Below are 8,634 nucleotides of genomic sequence, written 5' to 3'. Positions count from 1 at the left end.
AACATTTTGTCCCAGCAATGGGAAAGTGATCAACATAGGGCTAGAATGGAGGAGATTGGGAAGGTGAGCGTCGGCTAGTCTCCGATGAATAGACACAGGGTTACTCTGAGCTGGCCGCAGAGGTACCAGGCATCCAGTTTCTGGCTCCTCTGCCTGCCAGCTAGGAGCCTCTTACTTCAGACAGATGTGAGAAATACCCTGGCTGGCTTTTCCAGTCCACGTGAAGATATCTCTCCAGTATCTGGGTTTCTTCATCAAGAACTACTGTAGCCACTTTTGGGTTAGTAAGTAAATGGACCTCAGTCTCACCATAATAAGGTGGGAATTTAACATGTAATAGTGAGGACAGCCACAGTTATGCTGCATAACAGAAGATGCCACAAGCAGTGTAGATTGCTGAGCTGGAAGAGGCTCTGTTTCCAGAGTTCAGATGTGATATGTGCCAGAAATCCAGGAAGGAACACTGCAAAAGAAAATACTCCATTATGAGATAAGTCTTGGTTTGGAAACAGGTCACAAGGGGAGTAGATTTTTCCAAGTCTCCACCAAAGCAAATACACATGTATGGACACTTCTGCAAATGCTTTTGTAAACACGTATGTCTGCTTGTCTCCAGCCCAGAGCACAAGAAGAAACTGTGCTAGCTCCAAAACCCAGTCTCTCCTGGCATCTCTTCACCCAAATTCATGGCGAACTCTTTTTTGTTTTTTTTTTGTTCTACTTTCTTCCCTGCCCCCACAGGAAGGAAATGAGGTTAATAAACTCATCACTGCTGAGCAAGTAACGCATCTGCAGAGGTTTAATTACAGCAGAAAATTGGTCCGATTGGTATTTAATGTAGAGTAAGTGTTGAGTTAACTGGTCAGGCCAGAAAGTGCTGAGGCTGGCGTGGAGGTGCCTCCAGCGGTGCGGGCTGGCTCTCCCTGGAGTCTCCCCTTGCGGAGGGGCTGTGGTCCTGGCTCTCTGGGAACTGCAGAACAATCTTAAGAGACCCTAGAAGATGACAGAAGGCAGGTGGGAAGTGCGGAGGTGCAAAGATGTTTTTGCAAACTCAGCTCAGGATTCCCTTCCAATCCCTGAGGCCCAGTGGGTCTGCCCTGGGCCCTGTGGCTTCAGGATCTCTCTCCCTGTAGCAAACGGCTGAGGCAGTAAGGGAGGAAGTGTCAGGGCCCATGTGTTCATGGTGGGGACTGGGGCACAGGGTGGAGTTCCACTGGCATCCGTGGGACAGAGGCAGGGGGCAAGGATGAGCTGAACAAGCTAAATTTTGTAGAAGGGGGTCTGGGGGAGGGGAAAGCTTCAAGTCCCTTTATCCAGCCTCCCCCAAGATAGGTGATAGTGGCTTCTTGTTCAAGAAACCGGTGATCAGGGAAAAAGAAATAGGGCTGGGGACACAGCTCAGTGGTAGAGAGCACTTGTTCAACATTCGTGACATCTTGAGTTTCATCCCCAGCTGTGCAAAACAGAGAGAGAAAAAAAGAAAAACTGTGTGTGGTGGTACATGCCTGTATTCCCAGCACTCTGGAAGGCTGAGGCAGGAGGATCTCAAGTTCAAGTCCAGCCTGGGCAACTTAGCAAGACATTGTCTAAAAAAAAATAGATAGGATTGGGGATGTGGTGTGAAGACCCTGGGTTCAGTCCCCAGTACTGCAATCAGTCAGTCAATCAATAAATTTTTTTAAAAACAAAGAAGGGAAAAGAAACAACAACAACAACAAAAACAACCCCAAATAATTGGAGATGACAGGATAACAGGCCAACCCCACCCTGACACCATGCATTTTACATATCGGGCATTTCACCTATGTTCTAGAACCCCCATGGCAGTTTAGAAATGAAAGTGGAGACCCTGCTGTCAGGGAGCCCAGAGTCTAACCCCGACCACCATTATAGCTGGGTGGCCCGGAGACCAGTGACTTCCCCTGTCGTGTCTCAGTTTCCTCACCTGTAAAAGGAAGGTGTGATTCACCATGGTCAGGAGAAGCTAGGTTGTACTGCAGAGACAAACAGGCCCAACAGCTCAGTGACTTCAGACCACACAGTTCATTTCTCAGTCGTGCTTTGCACACATGTGGGACCAGGGAGGGGAAAGCACCCACATTACGAAACGTTCTGGATCCCTGCTGGCCATCGTGCCAAAAGGAGGCAAGAGTTCTGAACCGCCTTGCTAGGGGATGTCCATGGTCTGGCCCGGGAAGGGTGTGTCAGTTCCTCTTTCAGCTCATTGGTCAGAACTGGTCACATGACCTCACCAGAGGCGGACTTCTTCTGGCAAAGCCGGAAGTGCTGGGCCAACAGCTCCAAAAGCTCCCAGCTGGCAAGGTGCTGTGAAAATCAGTGAGTACATGGGTGGGATATGCTTAGGACGATGCTCAGCACAGAGTGAGTGCTCACTCCTGGTTAAGCAGGACTAAGATGGACCCGTGATTGGAAGGTTTTGCAGTACTGGGAATGGGCCTTCACACTGAGCTACAGCCCCACCTCTTTTTTGTTTTTTGAGTTGCTCAGGCTGGGCTTAAACTTCAGATGTTCCTGCTTTGGCCTCCTACAGTGCTGGAATCACAGATGTGCACCAACACACTGGTTCAAAACTCTTAGAATGTCTTTTTGTTTGTTTGTTTATTTGTTTGTTTTTCCGGTACCGGGAATCGAACTCACGACCTTGCGCTTGCTAGGCAGGTGCTGTGCTCCTGAGCTAAATCCCCAGCCCCGTCAAAACTCTTAAAGGTGTTTGCCAGGTGTGTTGTGCCAGTTGTATACCAGGTGTGCACCAGGGATGTCTGACCGCTGAGGCTCAGGGAAAGGCACACTCACTCCTGACCTTGAACTTGCACGTGACCACAGCCTCCATTGTGTATTTCTGGGAGACATGAGCAGGGAGCCTCCCCATCCAGGGATCGCCCCTGCACTCAAGCTGCCCAGGTGACCAGGGCTAGCCCAGCTGGTCAGGAGCACACCCCGGCCTGCCCCTCACCCACTCAGCTCACTCCCTTTCTCCTTTTCTGGCAGCCTGTAGCTTCCCTGGGAAGCACATCCTCTCATTCATTCAGTTTTTAACTGGGGCAGAAACCGCTCCAAGAGGCAAAGGCACTGGCTCAGGGTCTCCCAGCAGTGGGTGCTGGAGGCAGCATTCAAACCCAGATTGCTGTGGCTTGCTATCATGTGTTCAAGGACAGCCTGGGCAGTGCAGAGAGAACATGCTTCAAAATTGAGTAAAAAGCACTGGGGACGTAACTTAGTGGTAGAACCCCCTTGGACTGGGTCTCCAGGAGGTGGGTGGAGAAGACACACAGACAGACACAACATTTCACCAGAAAGTGCTTTGATGCAGCCTCTGCCTCCCCTATTCTCTCTTGTAGGTTCGCCCAGATCCTTCTGACCGCAGTCAGGTCGAGCCCCTGAGCTCCTTCAAAGGTGGGAACCAAGGCCTCCCCAGCACCCGGGACCTCCGAACAGCAGACATCGCCTGAGGCCCTGGGAAGTGCGGGTGGCTGGGACGACCCCGGGCGGCTTCCTTCCGGGATAGGGGAGAACGGCAAAGCCAGGTGTTCGCCAGCCCCACCCCCACTCCCTGCTGCTCCCGATGAGGCTGTGGGTTTAGCATGGTTGCAGGCTGCGGGTTTCACCCTACTGTGGGCAGGGGCAAGGCAGGGCCATCCGCCTCCCCAGGGGCTCCCAGGGCCCCCCCCTTTTGATGAGGGTGGGGGCTGGCGAGTCCTCCCTGAGTGCCGCTGCTTCCCAGCCCCTCTTCGTAGGAGCTAAGCTCTGCCCGGGGCCTCCCTGCCCTGAGAAGGCAGGAAACGAGAATTAAGGAGGATTTAGAAGCCCGCCCGCCTGAGGAGAGATTAGTGGTGAGGGATCTGCGGAGGGCTGGGCCCTGATCCCCTGCAAGGGGCTCGTGAGCCCCGTGACCCTGAGATGGAATTGCCAGGCCTGCTCGGTGGGGTGGGGTGGGGTAGGGACTGCTTTAGCTGCCAGGCAGCTCCTGGCTTCCCCTTCCAGGCTCCAGATGACCCCCTACTCCAGCTCCTCCCCGGGGAGCCCCCAAAGGATCAGTGCAATAGTTGCTTTCACGTATTGAGTGCTTGCTTTGTGCACCTCTCCCTGTCTGAAGCATTCTGTTGCTCCCTCAGTTCCCATCACAATCTGAGGAGGCAGGACTAGGTCTGCTTTAGAGATGGAGAAACTGAGCACGGGGCAGGAAGGTCACCACGTCAGTACATGGTGGATCTGGAATTCCAGTCCAAGCATCTGGGGGCCAGAGCTTCAGCCCCTAATGCGGACTACAGTGTCCTTTGTTCCCTGTCCCACCCCCCTCCCACGTTGCTCCCCAAGGCACTACCTTATCGGCCCCTCGTTATTTTTTTTTTCTGGCACCTTTAACCGTCTGGAACTCAATCAAGCATCAGAAGGCAGGAAACAACTATGGACTGAAGCGCACACTCCAGGTTCCTCAGCAGAATAAAGCCTGCGACCCAAATTGATGAGCTCCAGGACGACAGGACCCTGTGTTTGCCCTGCAAGTGTGAAGTGTGGCGTGTGCTCGGGGCTGTGTTTCTGGGACGCTGAGTTGAACTGGTGTCTGTGGCCCTTCCTGAGAGAGCTGCATCTCAGAGGACGCATGGTAATGACAAAGTTGGCTGTACTAAATGGAGCCAGGAGGGAGGCCAGGGGGCAGTGCTATGACCAGGAGGAAATGAAATCCTGGCCTGATGTGGTGATGCACACCTGTCATGCCAGCACTTTGGAGGCTGAGGCAGGAGAATCCTGAATTCAAGGTCAGCCTGAACTACATAATGAGATCCTCACTCCCAAAACCAAAACCCAAACATAGCAAAATCAAACAGCCCAACATTTATCACTTGCACTGCCCAATTATCTGATGAAGAAGACACTGTGATAAACCCATTTACAAGTGAAGAAACAGAAGCTCAGAGAGGTTGAGAAATTTGCCTAAGATCACACAGCATGGACCAGACCAGCTGGAACTCCGGTCCAGCTCTGCCTAGCCCTGAAGCCCAGCCTTGAGGAAGACCTAAACTCAACCATGGCTTCCTCAAGGCTGAACATGTGGGCGATCCTCATTGTCTTTTAGCACTTCCTGCCTGTAACAAGAAAAAAATCAAAATATATTTAAATTCTCCCTAAATAGAACTCTTTTTGTTAGGAGGAAACGCTGGAGAGGAAGAGCCCTGTGTGGTCTGGGTCTCTACAGAAGATGAACTCTATAATTACAGCAGGAGCTGAGGTCTGTCAGCCAGGGAAGTCCTAGGACAAGCTCCAAGGATGTGACACTGACCAACTCCCTGTTCTGCCGCTGAGGCCCAGGGCCAGGTGGAGGGAGGAGAAACGGAGGTTTGGGGTGTCACACTGGAGGTTGCTTATCCTACTCTCTTCCCTCGAAAGGAAACCAGCGGTCTCCTGCCCACCCATGGGACCCCTCAGGGCTAAATGTTTGTTCTCTGCCTCTGATGGTAAGACTAGGACCTCAGTAGAAATGGGGTGAGCTTTACAGGCAGGGAACGGGTTAAAGGAATCATGGTCTAAATTACAGAAAACAAGACCTAAAAAGGAAGAGAGCGAGGTGGAGAAAGTGTCAAGATCTATTGCAAGGGGCGAGCCGTAGATCTGCACTGCTGGTACCCTCCTCCTTGAGGAGGCCTCTGGTATCTGTGAAGGTGATCTTCATTGGAAATAGGATCTTTGTGGAATTAAAGAGTTTTCTGTTTTGTTCTGTTCTGTTCTGTTTTGTTTTGTTGTAGGCAGCACTGGGGATTGAACCCAGGGAGGGTTGAGCTAAATCCCTAGCCCTTTGTAGTTTTTTGAGATGGAGTCTTACTAAATTATCCAGGCTGGGTTTAAACTCAGGATCCTCCTGCTTCATCCTCTAGAGTGCTGAGATTACAGCCGTGACCCACCACGCCTGGCTTACATGTGCTTTTTGTTTTGAGACAGGATCTCACTATGTAGTTCAGGCTGCCTTTGAACTCACTTTGTAGCCCAGGCTGGCCTTCAACTTGTGGCAATCCTTCTGCCTCAGCCTCCCAAGTGCTGGAATTACAGGTGTGCGCCACCGTGCCTCGATGGAAGCTAGGAGTCTGAATGAAGATGTAGGCAGGGCCACATTCCCCCAGAAAGCCCTAGGGAAGAGTCTTTCTTGTTTCTTTCAACTTCCTTCTAACATCTTGACATGACCACAGCCTCCTTGAGTGCTACATGGTTACTGGCTGATGCTGGCTGTCACTGAAGCCCAGCTAAGGCTGTCACTGGAACGCTCACTCATGGCCCCTAGTGTGACCTCTGTGTCCTCCAGTATGGCGGGTGGGCTCCAAGGATAAGAACCCTGAGCTAGAAACAAAAACAAGACAAACAAACAAAGAACCCTGAACTGAGTGTGTGGCTCTTTGATACACTACAGGCCTATGGCATATACATAAGTTAAAAAGTACAGAGAATCCAGGGAGCTCTGGAGCCAGAAAGGAGCCGGTGCAAGCTCTTTTATGACCCAGCCTTCAATAATTGACAGATCCTTTACTCCATTGGTTAGGGTGGCCCTGTCCACACTTAAGGAGGCGGGGACACAGACCCCGCCTCCGATGGGAGGAGCATCAGCACCACCGTGAATAATGGGATAAATATCAAAGATGGACGTTTTTGAGAATCACGACCTTCTCTTTCATTTTTGCTCTTAGTTTTTCTACTGCTGTTTCTCCCAGACCAACCTCTTGCCTTTTTAGTCTTGCTTCAAAGTCTCTGGCTCTGGGGAACCCAAACTAAGACATGCCACAGTCAGTACCATCATCTTAGTATTTGCTGGAATACTGAGGGATACTAAAAGCCTCACTTTCCTGATTCCCTTATTTAAAGTTGCACAGTATTTGCATTAAACCCATTTTTCCTATAAGTAATCTCTACTTTTTTTTTTTAAACTTTTTGTGGGGGGTGGAGCTTTGCTATGTAGCCCAGGCTGACCTTGATCCTCCTGCCTCAGCCTCCTGAGTACTGGGATTAAAGGCATGCACCACCACGCCCAGCAGGTAATCTCTGCTTATAATACCTAAAAAAATGTAAATGCCACATCGATAGTAGTTGTACTGTCTTGTTTGGGAGATAATGACAAGAAGAAGTCTACATGTTCAGTACAGATGCAAATTTTTAAGAAAATATTTTTGATCTGAGCCTGGTGTGAATCCCCAGATTTGGAATCCAAAGATATGGAGGGTTGACTGTATCTGTGTTTATTTAGGTGGGTATAGGTATTTGTAAATGTTCAGAGAGATAGGTGTAAGTGTGCGCCCCAAACAAACGGCAAGGAGTCCTCTCAGGAGGGGACTGAGATGGGGCTTGGGAGGGCTCCTCTGGCATCACTTGGGGTTTCTGCCCCCAGGGAAATAAGGATTTCTTGGACTGTTTGTGGAGAGTGGAAGGAAGGATCAGTAAGCCATTATGACTTTAGGAGACCCTGGTCTGGAAATAGCTGTCATTCTCCTTATACCCACAGGAAGCAGGAAGCAGGAAGCAGGGAGACCTGGTAGCCCCTCTCTAAGGTGGGAGCCACCAGCCCTTTCTACAGCAGAATGGAGGGCTTGGGGTTTGTTCAGGGATCCAGGATTCCTGGGTGGTGAAGACGGTGCCCTTCTACGTGCACACTCCGTCTGCGGTTACTAATGTGTGATGGGTCTGATCCCGGCCTCCCCACAAAGTGCGGTGGGCTACACATACTGTCACCCCTCACACAGTAACAGGCGGACCTGGCTTGTAAAAACCAAAGACCAGAAGTACTGTGACAGCTGGCCGCTGCTTGTTTTAAGCATTTTACACGACCATGCTGGTTGGTTCCTTATGATATCTTGTGCTTTTATTTCCATTTCTCTGATAATTGATGATATTAAGCATCCTTTCTTTTCTTTTCTTTTCTTTTCTTTTTTTTCTTTTCTTTTCTTTTTGAGACATGGTCTTACCACATAGTCCAGGAATGCCCTGAACTCACTATGCAGCTCAGGCTGGCCTCAAACTCCCTGTGATCCTCCTGCCTCAGCCTCCCAAGTGCTGGGATTACAGGGGTGAACCACCATGTCTGGTTTAGATATTAAGCATCTTTTAGAAGCTTTTGGCCATTCTGATATCTCCTTTGATAACTGTTCAAGTCTCCTACCATTCTATAAATGTGGTTGTCCAACCTTATTGATTTTTAGGTGCTCTTTACATATTATGAACATCAGTGCTTTGTCATATATCCTCCCTTCTGGGGGAACATCGTCCCTCCCATCATCTCCCCAGGTCCCATGCAGCGGTGGCCACAAGAGCGAGTAGCTAGAGATCATTTCCACGGCCCTGCCGAAGCCAGGCGCCCAGTTGCCGAATGCCCGTGAACACCAAGGACTCGGCATCAGCTATGCTCTTAAGTAGTGTCCACATGCTTATTTATTTAGTTCACTCATGCGACACATAGTCTTTGAAAATCTGGTAGGTGCCAGAAATTGCAGGACACACTGAGAACAAAAGTCAAGGTTTACAGCGAGATTGTGTTCCAGCCCAGAAGGGAGGCAATAAACAGGCAGCACGCAGAAAGTGCAGGAAGGCGGTGATGGGAGTTACCAGGGCCGTGGCAGGGAGCTGAGGCTTGAAGCAGGC

At 50.4% G+C, this 8,634-nt stretch overlaps 1 long non-coding RNA gene across 1 annotated transcript; it reads left to right on the top strand.

Annotated features, from left to right (window-relative positions):
- The first annotated feature begins 2,260 nt into the window (after positions 1-2,260).
- Positions 2,261-5,734, top strand: LOC102012639. Its single transcript, XR_260334.2, has 3 exons — positions 2,261-2,337; positions 3,360-3,545; positions 4,404-5,734. It is a non-coding gene; the product is annotated as an uncharacterized LOC102012639 (long non-coding RNA).
- Positions 5,735-8,634: the final 2,900 nt, after the last annotated feature.

This window comes from Chinchilla lanigera, unplaced genomic scaffold (genome assembly GCF_000276665.1).
Source record: "Chinchilla lanigera isolate Chin_1 unplaced genomic scaffold, ChiLan1.0 scaffold00014, whole genome shotgun sequence".
NCBI lineage: Eukaryota > Metazoa > Chordata > Mammalia > Rodentia > Chinchillidae > Chinchilla > Chinchilla lanigera.
Note: the sequence above shows the minus strand (reverse complement) of the source record. Positions and strands in the feature narration are given on the sequence as shown.